Source organism: Crinia signifera, chromosome 19 (assembly GCF_055691185.1).
Source record: "Crinia signifera chromosome 19, ASM5569118v1, whole genome shotgun sequence".
Classification (NCBI taxonomy): domain Eukaryota; kingdom Metazoa; phylum Chordata; class Amphibia; order Anura; family Myobatrachidae; genus Crinia; species Crinia signifera.
This window is the reverse complement of record NC_139226.1, coordinates 69164973-69189362: the sequence shown is the minus strand read 5'-3', so window position 1 is coordinate 69189362 and position 24390 is coordinate 69164973. Positions and strand designations below refer to the sequence as shown.

Here is a 24390-nt window from a genome sequence, read left to right as displayed (position 1 = left end):
CCTGTGCCGAAAAAGCTGATCAGTGATGTACGTCACTGATCAGCGCACAGTGGCCACAGGACACCCACAAAATCACAGTGTGTGTAAAAAAAAATTTAAAAAAAGACCCCACAGCAGCCTCAAAAAAAAAAAAGGTGATCAGTGATGCGACACTGATTACCAGTGAGGGGCAGCAGGTGCACAACCTTTGGTGCAACTGACAGTGCAACTGGCAGCAACTGGCAGGTATATATAAAAAAAAAAAAACCTCTGCACCCCCAAAAAGTTGCTGATCACCTCAGATATAGTGATCAGCACAAAAGGCGGGGGCAGCAGACACAAAATTTAGCACTCTCTATCACTCTCTGTCACTATCTCTCTCTATCTCTCACTATCTATCACTCTATGACACTGCAGCAGCAGCACTGACAGTTATATATATGAAAAATAACCCCTGCACCCCCAAAAAGTTGCTGGGGGTGCACAAAATGGGGGCAGCAGACACAAAATATAGCAGTCTCTATCACTCTCTGTCACTATCTCTCTCTATCTCTCTATCTCTCACTATCTATCACTCTATAACACTGCAGCAGCAGCACTGACAGGTATATATATATATAAAAAAAACCCTGCGCCCCCAAAAAGTTGCTGATCAGTTAATTTATACTGATCAGCACAAAAGGGGGGCAGCAGTCAGTTATATAAAAAATATATAGCACAATCTGTCACTATCTCTCTATCTCTCTCTATCTATAACTATATCACACTGCAGCAGCACAAAATATAGCACTCTCTGACACTATCTCTCTCTATCTCTCTCTATCTATCTCTCTCTATCTAACGCTATTACACTGCAGCAGCACAAGTTTACAACACAGGAAGTAGTAACAGGATCCAGGAAGCATCCAGCACACTACAAGCAGTAATGAAGCAGTGATCAGGTAAGTATTTTGCTCGGTTCAGGTCAGTATACTGCGGCAGCTAGGCACGGTGACCGCACTGCACGCAATTCCAGACCGGAATGGCGTCTGCAGTGCAGTCACCGTTAGTTTAAATCTCCCTCCTTGGCTGTGATTGGTCCGTCGGTCCGACGAACCAATCACGGCCTTTGGGGGCGGGCGGGGTGAGGTGGGGTGACACCAGTGTCACCCTTACACCCCGCGGTGATTGGTGCTGTACTTTACAGCACCAATCACCTCCGATCGCGTGTCACCGGCGAACGTTATTCGCCGGGGACACAGAAAACGCTGTAATTGGCTGTTCACACTGAACAGCCAATCACAGTGATCGCCGACGGGGGGGCGGCATCGCAGCCCCCCCTGGGCATGCAGGGACATGTCTGCTGTCAGGAACAGCAGACATGTTGAAACTGTCACCGCGTCTATAGACGCGGTGACAGTTACAAGCCATGACGTACATTTACGCCATGTGTCGGGAAGTACTTCCCGACCATGACGTAAATGTACGTCAAATGTCGGGAAGGGGTTAAATTACATTGGAAACAACCAGATGAATCCAAAATTCACATTCAGCATCAACAAAACAAAAATTTAGTTCCTGGACTTAGTTTTAATAAGTGAAGGTACCGAAGTACATATAAAAAACTTCATCAAAAAAGTGGACACTAATAGTTACCTACACTACAGGAGTAAAAACCTACGAAAATGGAAAGAGAACATCCCGTACTCCCATTTCAATCGTATAAAAAGAAACTGCGATAAAGATGAAGAATGCGACACTCAACTTGAAATATACAGAAAAAGATTTGCTGAAAACAAATACCCCACCCAAGTACTCCAGAACGCACTAACAAGAGTAAAAAGTATCAAAAGGGATGACATGCTAGAATACAATACAAAGAAAGAGAAAAAGACTCAGTGGCCTTCATCACCACGTATAACCAACACGAAATGAAAATAAAACAGAGCCTCAAGAAACACTGGAAAAAGGAATGGGCAGACACCTGAGTGTCTGTTTGGGGCGCCTGTATGTGCGGTTAGGCCTGCAGCAATCAAATAAAGGGATTGTCAGTCCCTACAAATAGCGAGGAAACAAGGGGGGGGGGGGGGGGAGATTGCGCAGAATTGATGACAGAACAAGAATTGATAAAAAAGTAACAATACTAGTTTAATAAAACATACATTAATAGTAAATAGTTGTGCATGGGGAAGGGGTTAAGAAACACTGGAACATATTGCTTATGGATCCAACCCTGAAACAAATTCTACCACCCAACCCTGAAGTAATTTTTAAGAAATCCAAAAACCTGAAAGATATCCTGGCACCAAGCCTACTAACGTCCAAAAACGTACAAACGAACTCCGGACTGAAATGCACAGGTTCCTACAAATGTGGAAGGTGCAACATATGCAGGTTTGTCCATCCCAACAGAAAGCGATTCAACAACTTTGACGATTACAAAGAATACATAATCAAAGACTTCATGAACTGTAATACAACATCGGTAATCTACCTTCTGGAATGCCCATGCCATCTGAAATACGTGGGGAAAACAAAGAGACCTTTGAAACTGAGAATCCAAGAACACAGCAGAAATATCAAGAACAAGATAGACAGCCATGCCATCTACAAGCATTTCGAGAGTCATCATAACGCCAACCCTGAGGGACTGACCTTCAAGGCCATCGAATGGGTCAAAATGGGACCAAGAGGTGGCGATTTGGCAAACAAATTATCCCAGAGAGAAATGTACTGGATCTTCGAATTGAACACACTGCATCCCCTTGGTTTCAACGACAGTTATGAAATAGCACCATTCCTATAAGGTCCTCTCTGAGTTACCCCTCCTTCTTTTATTACACAAACCCCCCCCCTTTTTACCCCTGGGTGCGATATAATAAAAGATCATTAAAACCTCCTAAAAGTGTCTTCATATTTATCTACAGTCAAACCACATTTTGTTACACCCAATCTCGTCCGATCTTGAAAGCTAAGCAGTGCTGGGCCGGATTAGTACCAAGAAGGGAGACCCCTTGGGAAAACCCGGTGCTGTAGTAAAAAGATTATTGATGGACCTTTGGTGGAGAGGTATAATTCCCCTCCCTATGGAATGCACGTAGCACCTTAACACTGTATTACCTTTCAACCACGTAGCACCTCTTTCTAATCCTTATGAAATCCCCATATAACACTTTTAAAACCACTTAGCACCTCTTTTTAATCTTTCATCTATAGGTAGTGTCACCCTCCTAATATATCAATTACTATGTATATGTATTAAACTTTTAACAATATGTCATTTTTCTGAATAAAATAACATTTATAGGAATATTGAATCCAACACTCTCACACTGTTAAACTATAGCACATAGCACTTTCCTCTTTAAATCCAACAGCTTAATTCCCCTTATTATCGAGGTAGAATTCAATAAATAAGATTGTTCACCATTTAATTAACATATAGTCTCTGTGTATAACTACACGCAAGTACAATACCGAATAATGTAGTTACTGTGTTTTTGTTCCTTTGTTCTTTTATATGTTAACCTATACGGTGAAACAACTACACTAAGATGGCCGGCGCTAAAATGACATCAGATTCAGGCCTTGAAATCCCTGAAAAAATGGCCGCCGGCACCCAGTACTACATACTCCTTTCCAAGAGAGCCCTGTATGATGCTTGCTGGGAGTGTCTCTGCCCGGCGCATGCGCAAAGACAGAGAAGGTCACTGTGAACATTGCAAACAGCCGGGCATGCGCAATAATATCAGATGGACGCCGGAAACGTGGCGGAAGTGCCGCGATTTATCAATTGTGCTTGCGCTGGACACTTTATAAACATTTCTTAACATCTTAAATATGGCGATTGTCTAAATATGTAGTAACAGTATCTGAGTGCATTCTATACCCATTTAGTAGAATGGGACATATATAGCTCCATATGATCAATTAGTCACAGGAAGTGATGTCACTGAGTCCCTGGGCAGGCATACAGGTATAAATACCGGCCTGGCTTCAGTTGCTCCTTACCCCTTGATGAAGTCACATCGACGAAACGCGTTGAGCAATCTAACCTCCTACCATCTTGTGTTAAGCACTTTTTACTAAATATTTATTGATGTATGTGAGGATACGGGGTTCCTCAATCACTCAGACACCGAGCAGATGAAACCAAAATATGGTTTATTTTTATCACAGCACACAAAAGTAGATGAAGACAGGAAAAAGATTCAAATGGCAGCATAAAAACATCCGGGTAGCAAAGTCCTTGTAGCATCACAGTCCAAATAACGAAACTATCACTTATTCCACACAGCAGTGATAGCAGAAACCTGTGCGAATCCACACAGCACCGGACGCTCCACACCAGAGCTTACGTAGGATGCCCCCCCCAGGCAAACGATGCGCTCACAAGGTCCAGTGGCAGAGTATGACCTCTTAGCCCGGATTGCGACTAACATTCTGAGCTGGCAGGTGTACAAGTCATTTTAAAAACTTCCAATTTCCCACAGGGCTTAAACTGCCAGGGGGCCTGTACTTGGTTCGGATTGGTGGACCCAAGAGTCAGACACATCCCCCCAGGTAATATCCAGCTGGCGATCTGCTGCTGCCCCCCTGCTGGGTCTGGTTCCAGAAAGTCTGGAAGTGGCCAGAGATATGCAGAGAAGTGTCAACACAAGATACAATACCCAGCTGATTACGTTGTGTGGTGGTCACCCCCTGTGGACAACCTTCCTGTTGATAGCAGGGGAATTGGATCACCCCCTGTGGACATAACATATGGGTGAATCCATGCAATGTTCTTTCCTGGCTATTTCCTGTCAGACCATATTTGGGCAAGAGCGATCTGATCTGGAAATACACGCAGCTATGGGGAATATAGACATATATGGAGAACAAGAGGGTACCGACGGACTAAAAAGTACATTAATCACTACACCTACTAAAATATAATAATTAACCCCTTCCCGACAATTGACGTACATTTACGTCATGGTCGGGAAGTACTTCCCGACACATGGCGTAAATGTACGTCATGGCTTGTAACTGTCACCGCGTCTATAGACGCGGTGACAGTTTCAACATGTCTGCTGTCCCTGACAGCAGATATGTCCGTGCATGCCCAGGGGGGGCTGCGATGCCGCCCCCCCGTCGGCGATCGCTGTGATTGGCTGTTCAGTGTGAACAGCCAATTACAGCGTTTTCTGCGTCACCGGCGAATAACGTTCGCCGGTGACACGCGATCGGAGGTGATTGGTGCTGTAAAGTACAGCACCAATCACCGCGGGGTGTAAGGGTGACACTGGTGTCACCCCACCTCACCCCGCCCGCCCCCAAAGGCCGTGATTGGTTCGTCGGACCGACGGACCAATCACAGCCAAGGAGGGGGATTTAAACTAACGGTGACTGCACTGCAGACGCCATTCCGGTCTGGAATTGCGTGCAGTGCGGTCACTGTGCCTAGCTGCCGCAGTATACTGACCTGAACCTTGCCAAATACTTACCTGATCCTTGCAAATACCTTGCCTGATCACTGCTTCATCACTGCTTGTAGTGTGCTGGATGCTTCCTGGATCCTGTTACTTGTGACTTCCTGTGTTGTGAACTTGTGCTGCTGCAGTGTAATAGCGTTAGATAGAGAGAGATAGAGAGAGATAGTGTCAGAGAGTGCTATATTTTGTGCTGCTGCAGTGTGATATAGTTATAGATAGAGACATAGAGAGAGAGAGATAGAGAGAGATAGAGAGAGATAGAGAGATATAGAGAGAGATAGAGAGAGAGAGATAGAGAGAGATAGAGAGGCCTAGTGACAGAGAGTGCTATATTTTGTGCTGCTGCAGTGTGATAGTTATAGATAGAGAGATAGAGATAGAGAGAGAGAGATAGAGATAGTGACAGATTGTGCTATATATTTTTTATATAACTGACTGCTGCCCCCCCTTTTGTGCTGATCAGTATAAATTAACTGATCAGCAACTTTTTGGGGGCGCAGGTTTTTTTTATATATATATATATACCTGTCACTGCTGCTGCTGCAGTGTCATAGAGTGTTAGATAGTGAGAGATAGAGAGAGATAGTGACAGAGAGTGATAGAGAGTGCTACATTTTGTGTCTGCTGCCCCCGCCTTTTGTGCTGATCACTATATCTGAGGTGATCAGCAACTTTTTGGGGGTGCAGAGGTTTTTTTTTTTTATATATACCTGCCAGTTGCACTGTCAGTTGCACCAAAGGTTGTGCACCTGCTGCCCCTCACTGGTAATCAGTGTCGCATCACTGATCACCTTTTTTTTTTTGTGTGTGCTGTGGGGTCTTTTTTTACACACACTGTGATTTTGTGGGTGTCCTGTGGCCGCTGTGCGCTGATCAGTGACGTACATCACTGATCATCTTTTTCGGCACAGGGTTGATCTATTTTTTATTTTTTTTATCAAATTCCTGTTGCCTTTGAGCGCTGTTCAGTGACGGACGTTACTGACCAACATCTGTGCTCAATTTTTGGCGCAGGACCTTTTTTTTTTTTTTTTAACCCCTTCAATTTTTTTTTTTTAACCCCTTCAATTTTTTTTTTTAACCCCTTCAATTTTTTTTTTTTAACCCCTTCAATTTTTTTTTTTTGTATAAAGTATTTTTTTTTTCTGCACTACATACACACTACACACTACATACCCCCCGGGTTGAAATAAAGTTTGTACCCCCCCCTACACTATACACGTGTTGAAACATTTCACTACCAGTAACACAAAAATAAAAATGGCATCCCAAATGTCATCCCAAATGTCATCCCAGTCATCCAGAAGAATGTATTCAGCGGAGGAGGCATATGCCATGCTTGCTTCTGACTCTGACACAGCCAGTGATGCAAGCAGGGAATTTGAAGGATTCGCCTTAAGCTCCACTTCCTCCTCTGGTGATGAGGGACCCCCTCAAAGACGCCCCCGTAGAGCAGCTGAGACCCCCCCCCCAATAATTTATCTCGTATGGACCCCACCACCAGACAATTTTGAGCCCCAGGTTCCTGAGTTTTTGGCTTTTTGGCCATGCCAGGAATCCAATTTGATTCCACAGGTCTCAGAGAAATTGACTTTTTCAAATTATTTTTCTCTGATGATTTTATAAATTTAATGGTGGACCAAACTAATTTATATGCCCAGCAGTTTATTGCTCAAAACCCCACGTCATCATTTGCTAGGTGGACCCCTGTAGATGCAGTAGAGATGATGACGTTTTGGGGTCTGGTGTTTCATATGGGCATAGTAAAAAAGCCAGAAATTAGGCAATATTGGAGTACAGATGTTCTGTACAGCACCCCATTTTACCGTATGGCCATGCCCCGGGCTCGATTTGAGACGATCCTTAAATTTTTGCATTACAACGATAATGCACAGTGCCCACCCAGAGATGATCCCACCTTTGACCGGCTATTCAAAGTCAGGCCGGTCATTGATCATTTCAGTGCCAAATTTGAAGACATGTACATCCCAGATAAATTCATTTGCATAGACGAGTCCCTTATACATTTTAAAGGAAGGGTTAAATTCCGCCAGTACCTTCCCAGTAAGAGGGCAAGGTATGGCATAAAAATGTATAAGCTGTGTGAAAGCACCTCAGGGTACACTCACAGGTTTAGGGTATATGAAGGGAAGGATTCAAGAATTGAACCGCCAGAATGCCCCCCCTCCCTCGTAGGTGTTAGTGGAAAAATTGTCTGGGATTTAGTGCACCCCTTCCTGGATAAAGGTTATCACCTCTATGTGGATAACTTTTACACCAGCATCCCCCTGTTTAAGGCCCTTGGTTCAAGAGGTACAGCAGCTTGCGGTACTGTGCGCAAGAACCAAAGAGGCCTCCCAAAAATGCACATTGCCCAAGTAATGAGAAGGGGTGAAAGCAGGGGAATATGCACCGAAAATATGTTGTTGGTCAAATATAAGGACAAGAGGGATGTCCTTATACTGACAACAATTCACGGAGACAGTACCACCTCCGTCCCTGTACGAGGTACCAGTACCCACACCTCAAAACCTAATTGTATCCTGGATTACAATAGGTACATGGGCGGAGTGGATCTTTCAGATCAGGTACTGAAGCCGTACAGTGCCCTGCGGAAAACAAAAATCTGGTACAAGAAGCTGGCCGTGTATATCATCCAGATGGCACTGTATAACGCTTACGTGCTATTCCGTTCTACCGGCCAGAGGGGGACATTTATGCACTTTCAAGAGGAAGTCATAAAGGGCCTAATATTTGGGAACCAGCAGGCAGAGGGCCCCAGTACTTCTAGTACTGGCCCCCGTATTGTACCAGGGCAGCATTTTCCTGATGAAATCCCCTCCACTGGAAAAAAGGGCAGGACACAAAAAAGGTGCAAAGTTTGCTATAAAAAGGGAATAAGAAAGCAAACTATTTTCCAGTGTGACACTTGCCCCGACAAACCCGGCCTATGTATAAAGGAGTGTTTTAAAATAAACCACACATCTATGGATTATTAGGTTCATAATTTCACCGTGCTTCGGGGGTCTTGCTAATGCCACATAGCACCCACCATTCATTCCACCAGAATCTGAGCCGCAAAATCCAAAAATCACTCCTTCCCTTCTGAGTCCTGACATGCACCCAACTGGTATTTTTTGGTCACATGTGAGGCATTGCCGTACTCGGGAGAAATTGGGGCACAGATTTTGGGGTGCTTTTTCTCCTTCATACCTTCTGAAAATGAAAAATTTTGAGCCAGAACTGCATTTTTGTGTAAAAAAATGTAATTTTTCATTTTCACTGCCCAGTTGTATCAAAATTGGTGAAACCCCTGGGGGTTTGAAATGTACACTATACCCCTAGATCAATTCCCTGAGGGGTGTAGTTTGCAAAATGGGGTCACTTGTGGGGGGTTCCACTGTATTGGTGCTTGGGGGGTCTTGCTAATGCGACATAGCACCCACCAAAATTCCACCAGAATCTGAGCTGCAAAATCCAAAAATCACTCCTTCCCTTCTGAGTCCTGCCATGCACCCAACTGGTATTTTTTGGTCACATGTGAGGCATTGCCGTACTCGGGAGAAATTGGGGCACAGATTTTGGGGTGCTTTTTCTCCTTCATACCTTCTGAAAATGAAAAATTTTGAGCCAGAACTGCATTTTTGTGTAAAAAAATGTAATTTTTCATTTTCACTGCCCACTTGTATCAAAATTGGTGAAACCCCTGGGGGTTTGAAATGTACACTATACCCCTAGATGAATTCCCTGAGGGGTGTACTTTGCAAAATGGGGTGACTTGTGGGGGGGTTCCACTGTATTGGTGCAACATAGCACCCACCATTCATTCCACCAAAATCTGTGCTGCAAAATCCAAAAATCACTCCTTCCCTTCTGAGTCCTGCCATGCACCCAACTGGTATTTTTTGGTCACATGTAAGGCATTGCCGTACTCGGGAGAAATTGGGGCACAGATTTTGGGGTGCTTTTTCTCCTTCATACCTTCTGAAAATGAAAAATTTTGAGCCAGAACTGCATTTTTGTGTAAAAAAATGTAATTTTTCATTTTCACTGCCCACTTGTATCAAAATTGGTGAAACCCCTGGGGGTTTGAAATGTACACTATACCCCTAGATGAATTCCCTGAGGGGTGTACTTTGCAAAATGGGGTGACTTGTGGGGGGGTTCCACTGTATTGGTGCTTTGGGGGTCTTGCTAATGCGACATAGCACCCACCAAAATTCCACCAGAATCTGAGCTGCAAAATCCAAAAATCACTCCTTCCCTTCTGAGTCCTGCCATGCACCCAACTGGTATTTTTTGGTCACATGTGAGGCATTGCCGTACTCGGGAGAAATTGGGGCACAGATTTTGGGGTGCTTTTTCTCCTTCATACCTTCTGAAAATGAAAAATTTTGAGCCAGAACTGCATTTTTGTGTAAAAAAATGTAATTTTTCATTTTCACTGCCCACTTGTATCAAAATTGGTGAAACCCCTGGTGGTTTGAAATGTACACTATACCCCTAGATGAATTCCCTGAGGGGTGTAGTTTGCAAAATGGGGTCACTTGTGGGGGGGTTCCACTGTATTGGTGCTTGGGGGGTCTTGCTAATGCGACATAGCACCCACCAAAATTCCACCAGAATCTGAGCTGCAAAATCCAAAAATCACTCCTTCCCTTCTGAGTCCTGCCATGCACCCAACTGGTATTTTTTGGTCACATGTGAGGCATTGCCGTACTCGGGAGAAATTGGGGCACATATTTTGGGGTGCTTTTTCTCCTTCATACCTTCTGAAAATGAAAAATTTTGAGCCAGAACTGCATTTTTGTGTAAAAAAATGTAATTTTTCATTTTCACTGCCCACTTGTATCAAAATTGGTGAAACCCCTGGGGGTTTGAAATGTACACTATACCCCTAGATGAATTCCCTGAGGGGTGTAGTTTGCAAAATGGGGTCACTTGTGGGGGGGTTCCTAAATTTTAGCATCTTATGGTGCCTAGAAACCTACATGGTGCCTAAAAAATAATCTCATAAAAAGGAGGCTCCAAAATCAAGTAGGTGCTCCTTCTATTATGAAGCCTGTGGTTTGGTCAACGTGCACACTAGGGCCACATATAGGATATTTATGAAAACAAAAGAATTGGGGGAATCAATTTTTAGTCACATTTCTCTAGTAAAATGTACTGTGTTCCTTAGGAAAATGTATTAAAATTGCAAATCTGCAAAAAAAATGAAATTTTGAAATTTCACCTACACTTTGTTTTAATTCCTGTGAAACACCTAAAGGGTTAACAAACTTCCAAAATGCTGTTTTGAATACTGTGAGGGGTGCAGTTTTTGAAATGGTATCATTTATGGGGGTGTCTCACATACAAGTCCCTCAAAGTCACATCAGAACTGAACTGGTCCCTAAAAAAATCAGTGTTTGAAATTTTCTTGAAAATTTGAGAATTTGCTATTCATATTGTAAGCCTCCTAGTGTCCAAAAAAATTAAAAGGAAGTTGAAATAATGATGGAAACATAAAGTAGACATATGGTCTATGTTAGTTATTAACTATTTTGAGTGGTATGATTATTTGTCTCACAAGCAGAAAATTTAACATTTTGCAAATTGCTAAATTTTCCATTTTTTTACGACATTTTGGTATTTTTCACAAAAAAACACAGACTGTATCGACCCAAATTTACCACTAATTTGAAGTACAATGTGTCACGAAAAAACAATCTCAAAATCACTGGGATAAGTAAAAGCAAAAAAAAGTTATCCCCACTTAAGTGAGACATGTCAGATTTGAAAAAAAAGGGCTCTGTCAGGAACGCAAAAACTGGCTCTGTCAGGAAGGGGTTACAGTCTTACAGTGAGTCTGATAACCTCACATTGTATATGTTTTATATGTAGAAAGCCTTTGTTTACATTAGTTTTATATATATTTTTTATATATATATTTTCTTATATAGATTTCTTGTATCCTCCTTGTATTTTTGCATTTTTGTATATTTATATTTTTACCCATGTCCTTATATACCCCATCTTTTGTCATCTCATTAAATACATTTTTATTTATAAAACAGCCATATCAGCACAGTAATTAGTCGCCACTATCTTTATCCACTACATCACCACAAGTGTAAAAGGACCGTAGTCCAAGTCGACGTTTCAGCCGGTACCCGGCCTTTGTCAAGACGTCAGCCACACAACCAGACAGCAGCAAGGATAACTAAATAAGCCTGAAGCGCCCCCTTAAATAGTACTACTGATATTTAGAGTGACCCCCCGTGTGTGGTAACTTACCACAATTCCCGGTGTTTGTCCCACATGTTCAGCCTCCCACTTCCATGTCCAGACGCCGGAACCAGTATGGCCGTGCGTCCCAAACCTCCGGAAGTGACGTGTATCTGCGTTCCATTTGACAGAACTCTATCAGTGAATAACGCTATGAAATATTCTGTAAGTCACCAAGGATACTGCATCACAGGCACCGAAAGTGACACATCTATGCGTTCCACTAGCCGGAAGTAAATCACAATAGTACTTGGGACTGTTTTGTTATATAGGTCACCAAGAGAACCGTTAAATAAATTAACATGGGTCACTCAAATCTATCAAAGTGCATAGTACCTATCATGTAAAATTAGAGAGCTACAATGCTCACATATTGGGAAAATACCGATTTAAAGGAGTGCAGGCTGGTGTCGGCATTTAACAAGTATATAATGTTCAATTATTAAGTGCTGTAGCATCCTCTCAGCAGTATAGTGAAACATTTATATAAAAAAAAAAATACATACATTACAGTACATCAAACTAACAAAAAAATTGACTAATAATCAATAAAAAAAAATATATAATAGGTAATAAACTAAAAGATGTAGGACAGGAACCTACGGATACCATTCTTCATGCACCATCACACATGTTGTCAATTTATAAAAAGCAAGCATACGAATTTTTTTCATTTAGCCCGCGAGGGGCAATGGTGTCCAGTTTATATATCCATCTTGCTTCGCATCTTCTAAGTGCCAGGACACCGTCGCCTCCTCGTGTAGGTTTAACAATGTGGTCTACCAATATGCTTTTAATTGATGCAACTTGGTGCCCACATTGGACACAATGTCGTGCCACAGGTTTGTCAGTCTCACCAGAAGAGAATGCTTGTCTTATATCAGTTCTGTGGTTTGCCATTCTCTCACGAAACGGTCTGGATGTAAGACCCACATAGTACTACCCACAGGGACAGATAAGTACATAGATGACGAAAGCACTTGGGCACATAAGTTTATGATTGATTTTGGACCCACTGTGTGGGTGTGCAATAGAGTCCCATGTCATCATTGAGTTGCATGTAGTACAGCCTTTTGGATATATATATATATATATATATATATATATATTTGCCACAAATAAGACAGCACACTCCTCCTTAACTTCACCTGCCGGGGTGTCTCAGTCCAGAAGGCAAACCCAAACGGGAATTCCCACAGATCCAATGTATTTAGAAAATAGACGCACTCACCGGACTTCTTTTTTCATGCTTTGTGGATTTTAATATACATACCACAGCAACAATTCACATAACAGTGGGTAGGATGGTCAACGTTTCGGCCTTATGCAAGGCCTTTTTCAAGACCCCCTCTCCTGTCTCCACCAGTGTGCAACTAAACCTAAGACAGTGTGAGCCTTATATGCCCCTAAGGGTACCTCTCCTTTGTGTAATTAACAAGGGACTCATTACTAATAGAATCAAATAATGTGCACCTGCACCAATAGTCACACCTAATGATAATATGTCCACTCACCATATGAACGCTGCCACATCCAAACGTATGCATCGACAGGGAGTGCATTAGTGGACATTGCAGATCCGGCGTGCGTGTCACCAGCCGGTCTGCGTTCCACTCGGCGGAAGTGTCTGACGGCTTCACTTCCGCCCGCCGCTATGTCCGTTGGGAACACTATGCTGTACACCGCAGCTCCGGCATGCATTCCACCAGCCGGTCTGCGTTTCACCGGGCGGACATGACTTATGACGTCATCTCCGCCTGTTCCTTATGTTTCACAGCACTTTAGCGTTCCACCAGGAGGATGTGACCACCGAAGTCACATCCGTCCATCGCCACGCCCGTTGACGCCCCTTCGAGTGTCAGAAACCGAGTCCTGCGTGTCAAACAGCGATCTGCGTTCCACGCTCCAGGAAGTGTCTCATAACCCGTCCATACAGACGGGGAGACCTCAATCAGACATATGATCAAATGCGACAAATCACAGGGGCTACATATACAACTAATATCTATCTAGTATTGCTATAGGCGCCCCTTTTGAGCACACATGGCCCACACTATCAATTATACAACACCCATATTAAAAACAGTTACATTTTTTTATTATTTTTTAATTTTTTATAAAAATATAGATTTCAACCAGGCGCTTGTGTACACTGCCTATATTACCCATGTGTAGCACAACAAGCCTGATGGGTATATCACTATGGGCAAAAAGCTTTTTTTATTCTCCAAAAAACTTTTTTCTTTCTTCAAAAACAGGCATATTGCCAAAACAACATGTTAAAAGAAACATGCTTCACTAGATACTTTACAGAAAAACACTCAGTGAATTGTATTCATTAAGCCCTCTCGGGGATATCGTGTCCAGCTTTTGTATCCATCTTGCTTCCTTCCTCAATAGTAACAGACCTCGGTCACCCCCTCTTCCCATTGGGGGGACCCAATCGATGATCATATAGGTCATGCAGGATACCTGGTGCTTCATTTTTAGGAAGTGTGCTGCCACTGGTTTATCAGTCGTAGAGGTGGCATATGCAAGCCTTATAGAGGACCGATGTTGATTCATCCTCTCACGAAAAGTTTGTATTGTTTTGCCCACGTAGGCAAGCCCGCATGGGCATTTCAGGATGTACACAACGTGGTCCATGGTGCACACCAGATGGTGCTGTATCTGGATCTTTTGTCCCGAGTGCTGGTGGCAGAAGAAACCCCCTGTCAACATCGCTCTACAGGTGGTGCACTGAGGACATTTGTAACAGCCCATCTTCTTTTGTAGCCACCCTCCTTTCTTAGGCGAGGGTCTCATATCAGGACGGAATAGTACATCTTTCAAGTTCTTTCCTCTCTTTACCCCTATCAAAGGGGGAGATGATGCAACCTTTCTGAAAGCAGAATCCGTCTTCAATATCGGCCAGTGTTTTTTTTATGACCTTGTTGACCTCCTTAAACCCACTGTCACATTGCATTACTAATGTCATCCGGTTGCTGTCTTTATTTCTCTCATTCACAGTCGTCCGTTCGGCAAATAATCTCCTTGCTTTTTGCAGGCAACGATTAATATCATACAGTTATGCCCAAGTACATCGTGGTTTACAATGCGCTTTTGAGGTCTCTGAGTCGCGAGTTGTAGATTGCGTTATGTCCTGCGTTATGTCCCACACCATGTAATACATAGTTTGACCACTAAGTGACAAATGTTCCACGTTAAGACTACGGTGCTGAATACAATGATGTTGCAATTGACATTGATCTGTGAGAAGCTGGCCAATCAACATTCTTCACTTTATAAAAGAAAAAAAAATCTGTCTTCTACAAAACGAAATGTCAGGCTGCCACGCAACTTCCCACTACAGATTTTGTCCAACTTCCCACTTCAGATTTTGTCCTTACTTTAGGGAAAAAGTACTTACAGTACTTTAGAGAAAGAGTACTTGGATTTAATTAAAGCAGATCTGTTTGGTTATACATTTTGTTGGTATATGGAATACATGCTAACCTTTACTAATGCTGGAAACTTTCACATGGTATATTATTTACGGAGGTGTCTATCATTATGCTGTACTGCGACATAATGAAAACAGCGCAATCTACTGGGCATGTCTCATACTTGACTGTACAGTATATTGTACACCAATGTAGCAAATGAAATCACAGGTTTCTGTGGCCTAGCGGTTAAAGACACAGTTACTGTATACTGTTAGCAGCAATACTGGTTCGATCCACAGTGTGGTACTGTTTTTTTTTTAAACGTACAATTTTTTTTTTTTCTTCATTTTTTAATCAATAAAGTAATTTGGTGCTTTGCAAATTCCTTTTGCACAAAAAAATTAACAATGGCAGGCTGCAATTTACATGATACAGTTATTGTCGTTACATACTGTAAGTTACAAAGAACGTTTTTATTTTCACAAGAGTAAATTTTCCACTTCAGGTAAAAATCCTTAATTTAGGGAAAGAGTACTTACTTTACAGAAAGAGTTATTGGATTTAATTCGCAGGAGGAGATATGATCAGATATACATGTCATTTGTACAGATTGCTACTGTATAAATATTAAATCCATGCTAACCTTTACTTTTTTTTTAAATGCACTATTTTTTTTTTTTTATCAATAAAGTAATTTGGTGCTTTGCAAATTCCTTTTGCACAAAAAAAATAACAATGGCAGGCTGCAATGTACATGATACAGTTATTGTCGTTACATACTGTAAGATACAGAGAACGTTTTTTTTCTCGCAAGAGTAGATTTTCCACTTCAGGTAAAAGTCCTTAATTTAGGGAAAGAGTACTTACTTTAAGGAAAGAATTCTTGGATTAAATTTGCAGGAGGAGATATCAGTTATACATGTTGTTGGTACAGATTGCTACTGCATAAATATGGAATCCATGCTAACCTTTACTAATGCTGGAAACTTTCACATGGTATATTATTTACGGAGGTGTCTATCATTATGCTGTACTGCGCCATGAAAACAGTGCAATCTACTGGGCATGTCTCATACTTGACTATACAGTATATTGTACACCAATGGAGCAGCTGAAATCACAGGTTTCTGTGGCCTAGCGGTTAAAGACACAGTTACTGTATACTTGTAGCAGCAATACTGGTTCGAGCCAAAGTGGGGCACAATTTTATTTTATTTTTTTAATGTACTACTTTTTTTTTTCATTTTTTAATCAATAAATTTATTTGGTGCTTTGCAAATTCCTTTTGCCTTTTGCACAAAAAAATTAACAATGGCAGGTGGCCATGTACATGATACAGTTATTGGCGTTACATACTGTGTTGCAAAGAATGTTTTTTTTTTCACACAAGTAAATTTCACACTTCAGTTAAAAGTCCTAACTTTAGGGAAAGAGTACGTACTTTAGGGAAAGAGTACATTCTTTAGGGAAAGAGTACTTGGATTAAATTCCACACAAGCAGATCTGTTCGATTATGCATGTCGTTGGTACAGATTGAGTTTGAAAGTCAATGCATGCTTCTGCACCTTCCCCCATGATCACTCATTAGCATTAATTCCCATTGAGCCCACTGTTTACTGTATACAGTATGTCTGTAGCAAAACACCTCCCCCAGCCACTCTGTGCATGGTCACATTAGTGCCATGCAATCCATGCAATGCGATCTCAGTAGTTTATGGATAGAGTACTGATAGACATTTTTCAGTTACCGTAGCTATGGAATAAGCTTAAGCTATGGAAATAGCGCAGTCAGTCAGAACTTGCGTAAGTTCTCCCGGGCACCAGGGCCGGTGCTAGGGTGTCCTTCGCCCTCATGCAAACCATAAATTTTGCGCCCTTTCACATTGCCAATGCAACAAGCTGCAGCCCGATTGGGGGAGCGTATGCAACATGCAATCCTATGGAGGATCTCGGGTGCATGTACATGTATGCATACACCATCTCAGTGCTGTGTCCGCAAAATGTTGCAGGCACTAATGGTGCCCATACACAATGCGAGAATCGCATACGTTATGGGCTAGATCACATCGCACGGCATGCATGCAATGTGTGTGCGATGCGATCCGAAAGCAGTACAAAAAGTGTGTGCAGCACATACTTTTTGTACTGTGCGATGCGATGCCCGCGGGAGCGCAAACCGCATCGCACGCTGCAATTGCAGCGTGTATGACTACCTTTAGGCACATAACCCAGCCCATTATTTAAAAAGTGTCTGGCACAATAATATACTGTAAGTTATGGAATGATAAAAATCAATAATACAATACTTTATTGAAGAGGATGGAGATGCTTGGTAATTGAAAGAAGTATTGGAGGATTGATTGAAGAATTGGATGATTGATCTTAGGGTTGGATGATTGGATGAAGAATTGGATGATTGAATAAAGAGTTGAATGATTGAATGAGGATTGGATAATTGGATGAATATTGGATGGTTGGAAGAACAATTGTATGATTGGAAGAACAATAGGATGATTGAATGAAGATTGGATGGTTGGAATAACAATTGGATGATTGGAAGAACAATTGGAGGATTGAATGAAGATTGGATGGTTGGAAGAACAATTGGATGATTGGAAGAATAATGGGATGGTTGGATGAAGATTAAATGATGAAGTTTGAATGTCCTTGCTGAATTGGATCGTGGCTGCAGAACCAGGAGTAACCATGGAGAATAACCGTCAGGATTGAGGAGAAAGATAATACCCCTTTGAGGGGCTAACCTTGTCCAGTCCGTATTGGCGGCAGCAGGTTCCTTGGTACACAGGTGTAGCAGTGAGACGATCAGCAGGAATAGAAGAGAACTTCACCAGAGGCGCAGGAACTGTAGTAACTACTACAGACAGCCAGGAGTGAGCAATGATGCTTAGGCATGGACATCATTGTACTGGCTGCCGGTCTTGCAGGGCAAGTCAGTACTTAAGGAGTGAGCTGTGCGGCGATTGGATAGCCATTTGACAGGAAGGTGGAGCCGCACAGTACAGGTTGCAGGATCCCAAAAGATGGCGGCCGCCAGCGGAGGCGACAGAAACCAGCCGACGGTGAGTGCGCGCAGCTGCGCAGTTGCCGGCGTTTCCAAACAGAGGCCTAACCAGGCACAGACACACATGGCGGCTCATGTCTCACGCCACCTATGCCCTGTATGGCACCGGAGCACACAGCACCACTGTCAGCACGTGGTGACAGTGCGGGAACATGCACCCCACCAGTACAAGGAACAGGAGTAGAGGTGAGCGCCAGGGTAGGCGACACGCTGATGCAGGACCCAGGGCTAGGCACAGCACAGGGGAACTGGGTAGCAGCCATGGTGGTCGTGACATCATCATTGTTATCTGGACATTCATCCTTATTATTTAATATTATTTTGCCTGTCTTTTCCTCAAAGAAGTATTTGAGTCCCTGTATGACATCTTTTATTAAACCCGCTCGTTTTAACCCTAGTGCTGCTGCCTCGTCTCCAGTCCCTGAACACCACACAACCCCATAAGAACCTTTAACCGTGACAGTTTGCACTGACCCGATGGAGTCGGGTGAAAATCTTTGGCAGGGATCTTTGGCAGATGTATTGCAAGGCATCATGGTCCGCCTGGAAAAGTTGGAGTCCTCACAGTGGCAAGTGGCGCAATTCCTACAAACGCTGACTTCTCCACCAGCTGCTCCTCCAGTTGCTGCAGCAACATCATAAGCTCCTTCAGGAGGTTCCTCTGCCACGCTGCCAGCCGGGTCTATTATTCCTCCTCATCTGCATCTGCCAACCCCCAGCAAATATGATGGGTCTCCTAAAGGATGTCGCGGGTTCTTGAATCAGTGCGATGTGCACTTCACTCTCCAATCATCCAACTTCAAAACTGCCAAGGCACGAGTGGCCTACATCCTCTCGCTCCTCTCTGGTCCAGCCCTGGATTGGGTTTCGCCTCTGTGGGAACGAGCAGATGCTCTGCTTAATAATTATGACGATTTTATCACTTCCTTCCAGCGAATCTTTGACGAACCAGGTCGAGTATCATCTGCAGCTACAGAGATTCTGAGAATTCGTCAAGATAGCAGACCAGTGGGTCAATATGTTGTGCAATTCCAGACGCTATCATCTGAGTTAGGATGGAATGAAGAGGCCCTCGTCTCTGCTTTCTGGAATGGCCTAGCCGGTCGCCTCAAGGATGAATTGGCCACCCGTGATACACCTTCCACCCTGACATATCTAATCTCCTTGTGCAATAAAGTTGATCTGCGGATTCAAGAGCGACAACTGGAGAGAGCTCGTTCTGATCGCTTTGTCCTCGTCCCTCCCCTGCTGTTACTCCTCCTGTAAAAAGTGGATTGTCTACTGCTTCTGCCACATAAGAACCAATGCACATAAACTGGTCTCACATTTCCCTCGAAGAAAAGAACCGACAACGTCGAGCCTTTGAGGAGTGGCGGTACCTGTTGGAGGGGGCTCGTCACCAGATTACAGTCTTTTCAGTGAGTCCAGTGTCTCACTTCTCGACAAGCCCGCTGGGCTATGTTCTTTGAACGATTTAACTTCCAAATCAAGTATCGTCCAGGGGTTTTAAACAACAAGGCTGACACTTTATCTCGTTCCTTCGATGCCAGTTCAGACTCCGAACCTCTAAAGCAGCCCATCCTGAACCGAGTAGTCTTCGCTCATGTCACTCCTCATCCTACACCTCCTTCAGGCAAGTTCTTTGTGCCACCCAACTTACGCAAGAAGCCTCCCGTTTTGCTGGACATTCCTGTATTCAAAAGACTTTGCAATTTCTTCTGCGTTCATATTGGTAGCCGACCATTCGGCAGGATGTAACAAACTTTGTGTCGTCATGCGTCAAGTGTGCTCAGCACAAGACCTCTCGAAATCCTCCGTCTGGAGCTCTGCTACCACTATCCATCCCAACGGAACCGTGGACGCATCTCTCGATGGACTTTATATCCGAACTACAGCCATCTGGCGGGTATACTGTCATCTGGGTGATAGTCGATAGATTTTCAAAGATGGCCCCTAAAGTCCCTGCCTTCTGCTCCTGTGCTTGCTCAACTCTTCATATCGTCCATCTTCAAGCTTCATGGTCTGCCAAAAGAAATTATATCCGACCGGGGTGTTCAGTTTGTCGCCAAATTCTGGAGAGCTCTATGTGCTGCTCTTCAAGTAAAACTGAAATTCTCCACCGCCTTCCATCCTTAGACTAACGGGCAAACCGAACGTGTCAACCAAGATCTAGAGACATTCATTCGACTGTTCGTGTCCTCCTCTCAGGATGAATGGAAGGATCTTTTACCTTGGGCAGAATATGCACACAATAACTCCTACCATTCCTCTTCAGGTACCACACCTTTCTTTACAGTTTATGGCAAGCATACACGGTCCCCTGACTTCACAAGTCTGCCGTCCACAGAGGTTCACGCAGCTGCTTCTTCTCTTCGTGGTTTTGCAAAAATATGGGCTGAGGTCCATAAAGCTCTTCTTCAAGCTTCTTCCAGATATAAAAGGGCAGCTGACAAGAAAAGAAAGGCGGTTCCACCATTACAGGTAGGGGATCGAGTATGGCTGTCCACCCGCAATCTTCGTCTTCGTGTACCCTCCATGAAATTTGCCCCACACTTTATTGGGCCATTTCCCATCACTCAAGTAATCAATCCGGTGGCTTACAGATTGCAACTTCCATCTTCCATGAAGATATCCAATTCCTTCCACGTATCTCTTCTTAAACCTTTAAAATTGAGCATCATCCAAAGGAAAGTACCCAGACCCTCAAAAGTCAATACAGAGAAAGATGCAGAGTTTGAAGTCAAAGGAATCATAGACTCTCGTTATCGCAACTCCCGGCATCAATTTCTGGTGGAGTGAGCTATTTTCGGACCAGAGGAGAATTCCTGGGTAGATCAAGCTGATTTACACGCTCCAAATCGCGTTAAAGGCTTTTTTCTGAAGAATTCCCATAAGAAGCACAAGCGTCCTGAGGTTACCCGAAAAGAGGGGTGTACTGTCACACGCCGACACGGTGGTACACGGCGGGTACTGTACTCACCCGCCCGTGTCCGCTGCCGGCTGGCGTGTGTAGGCCTCCATGTCAGGTGAGGCGGCAGGCAGAGGTCCGGCAGTGTTTGAAGGCAACATGGGAATCTGCAGCATGGTCCCGCTCTAAGGCTATAGATGCCGGGAGGCCAGCGCCGCCATCTTGCTTGAGGGCAAACAGGGGATTGGGCCAGGTCAGGTATTCTCACCTGTTTCACTGTGACAGCCAATGGCAGCCGCCCTCTTTGCATAAAGGGGATCTGCCTAGGTAGCTCAGTGCCAGTGCAAACAGTCTTCTGTGCCGTGCACTTCCTGGAAGGCTCCTGACTCCTCCTGGAACTTCCAAGAATCCGTCTCCAGCATCCTCAGGTCAGCCATTCCTCATAATTCTTTCAGTCACCGGATCCACTATTGTTGCCATCTTCCCACTTCTTTATCAGGACATTTCTCATCATTATCTGGACATTCCTCCTCATTGTTATCTGGATATTCCTCATCATTTTTATCTGGACATTCATCCTTGTTATTTATTATTATTTTGCCTGTCTTTTCCTCAAAGAAGTATTTGAGTCCCTGTATGAAATCTTTTATTAAACCCGCTCGTTTTAACCCTACTGCTGCTGCCTCGTCTCCAGTCCCTGATCACCACACGACCCCATCAGAACCTTTAACCGTGACAGCTGGAGATGAGGGTCCATATATTGATGCAAGAAAAGCTTTGGCTGCTGCAGTCTGCTGTAACAGCCATGAAGAAAAAAACTCCTGTGAACAGCACTAGAGACATCTGCAGATGCTGAGGGCCTTTTTTGGAGGTTTATTTGCAACTACAGTAATTGTATGCTAATTTTTAAATAAATAAGTTAAAAATTACTTTTTTTATTATTGAATGTAGCTTATTTTAACACTTTTCATGCATATTTTAAGTATTTTTCATGCATATTTGCATGCATATGTCAAGCTTTTTATGTTGCATATAATCCTGTCTCTACTAATGAGTGATCATGGGGGAAGGTGCAGAAGCATGGTGCAGAAGCATGCATTGACTTTCAAACTGTACCACAGGGCAGCAGGTGCCTACTGTAGCATGGGAACAATACAGTACCATGTGAATAGCGCATACTAAATACAGTATCTTTATTAAGTTAAAACACTGCTTTGTCTGCAATTGCAATCCCAGATTAAGTACACAATGTAGGGACAAACACACAATAGGGTGAACAGTCATTTTGCAACATTTATAGTAGTTCTTCACTTACTCATGTGACTATGCACAAAGGAGCTGGGGGAGGTGTTTTGCTACAGACATACTGTTTACAGTAAACAGTGGGCTCAATGGGAATGATTGTGGGGGAAGGTGCAGAAGCATGCATTGACTTTCAAACTCAATCTGTACCAACGACATGCTTGTGTGGAATTTAATCCAAGTAGATAAAGTGCATACTCTTTCCCTAAAGTACGTACTCTTTCCCTAAAGTACGTACTCTTTCCCTAAAGTTAGGACTTTTACCTGAAGTGGGACATTTACTTGTGCGAAAAAAAAACCATTCTTTGCAATACAGTATGTACCGACAATAACTGTATCATGTACATGGCCACCTGCCATTGTTAATTTTTTTGTGCAAAAGGCAAAAGGAATTTGCAAAGCACCAAATAAATTTATTGATTAAAAAAGGAAAAAAAAAAAAAAATAGTGCATTTAAAAAAAGAGTAAAGGTTAGCATGGATTCCATATTTATACAGTAGCAATCTGTACCAATGACATGTATATCTGATCATATCTCCTCCTGCGAAATTAATCCAAGAACTCTTTCTGTAAAGTAAGTACTCTTTCCCTAAATTAAGGATTTTTACCTGAAGTGGAAAATTTACTCTTGCGAAAATAAAAACGTTCTTTGTAACTTATAGTATGTAACGACAATAACTGTATCATGTAAATTGCAGCCTGCCATTGTTAATTTTTTTGTGCAAAAGGAATTTGCAAAGCACCAAAATACTTTATTGATTAAAAAATGAAAAAAAAAATAGTACATTAAAAAAAAACGTTGTACCCCACTTTGGCTCGAACCAGTATTGCTGCTATTAGTATACAGTAACTGTGTCTTTAACCGCTAGGCCACAGAAACCTGTGATTTCAGCTGCTCCATTGGTGTACAATATACTGTATAGTCAAGTATGAGACATGCCCAGTAGATTGCGCTGTTTTCATGGCACAGTACAGCATAATGATAGACACCTCTGTAAATAATATACCATGTGAAAGTTTCCAGCATTAGTAAAGGTTAGCATGGATTCCATATTTATGCAGTAGCAATCTGTACCAACAAATTGTATAACTGATATGTCCTACTGCAAATTTAATCCAAGAACTCTTTCCTTAAAGTAAGTACTCTTTCCCTAAATTAAGGACTTTTACCTGAAGTGGAAAATTTACTCTTGCAAGAAAAAAAAAATGTTCTCTGTATCTTACAGTATATAACAACAATAACTGTATCATGTACATTGCAGCCTTGTCATTGTTATTTTTTTGTGCAAAAGGAATTTGCAAAGCACCAAATTACTTTATTGATTAAAAAAAAAAAAAATAGTGCATTTAAAAAAAAAAGTAAAGGTTAGCATGGATTTAATATTTATACAGTAGCAATCTGTACCAATGACATGTATATCTGATCATATCTCCTCCTGCGAATTTAATCCAAGAACTCTTTCTGTAAAGTAAGTACTTTAAGTAAGTACTCTTTCCCTAAATTAAGGATTTTTACCTGAAGTGGAAAATTTACTCTTGCGAGAAAAAAAACGTTCTCTGTATCTTACAGTATGTAACGACAATAACTGTATCATGTACATTGCAGCCTGCCATTGTTTTTTTTTTGTGCAAAAAGAATTTGCAAAGCACCAAATTACTTTATTGATTAAAATATGAAAAAAAAAAATATTGTAATTAAAAAAATAAGTAAAGGTTAGCATGGATTCCATATTTATACAGTAGCAATCTGTACCAATGACATGTATATCTGATCATATCTCCTCCTGCGAATTTAATCCATGAACTCTTTCTGTAAAGTAAGTACTCTAAGTAAGTACTCTTTCCCTAAATTAAGGATTTTTACCTGAAGTGGAAAATTTACTCTTGCGAGAAAAAAAAACATTCTCTGTATCTTACAGTATGTAACGACAATAACTGTATCATGTACATTGCAGCCTGCCATTGTTTTTTTTG

General features: G+C 42.5%; 1 protein-coding gene and 1 pseudogene across 10 annotated transcripts in view; one reads left to right on the top strand and one right to left on the bottom strand.

Moving 5' to 3' along the window:
- FOXJ3 (forkhead box J3) overlaps positions 1-24390 on the bottom strand; it is a 425779-nt gene that overhangs the window by 82130 nt on the left and 319259 nt on the right. The gene's annotated exons all lie outside the window — the stretch shown is intronic.
- LOC146044290 (5S ribosomal RNA) lies at positions 2878-2997 on the top strand (annotated as a pseudogene).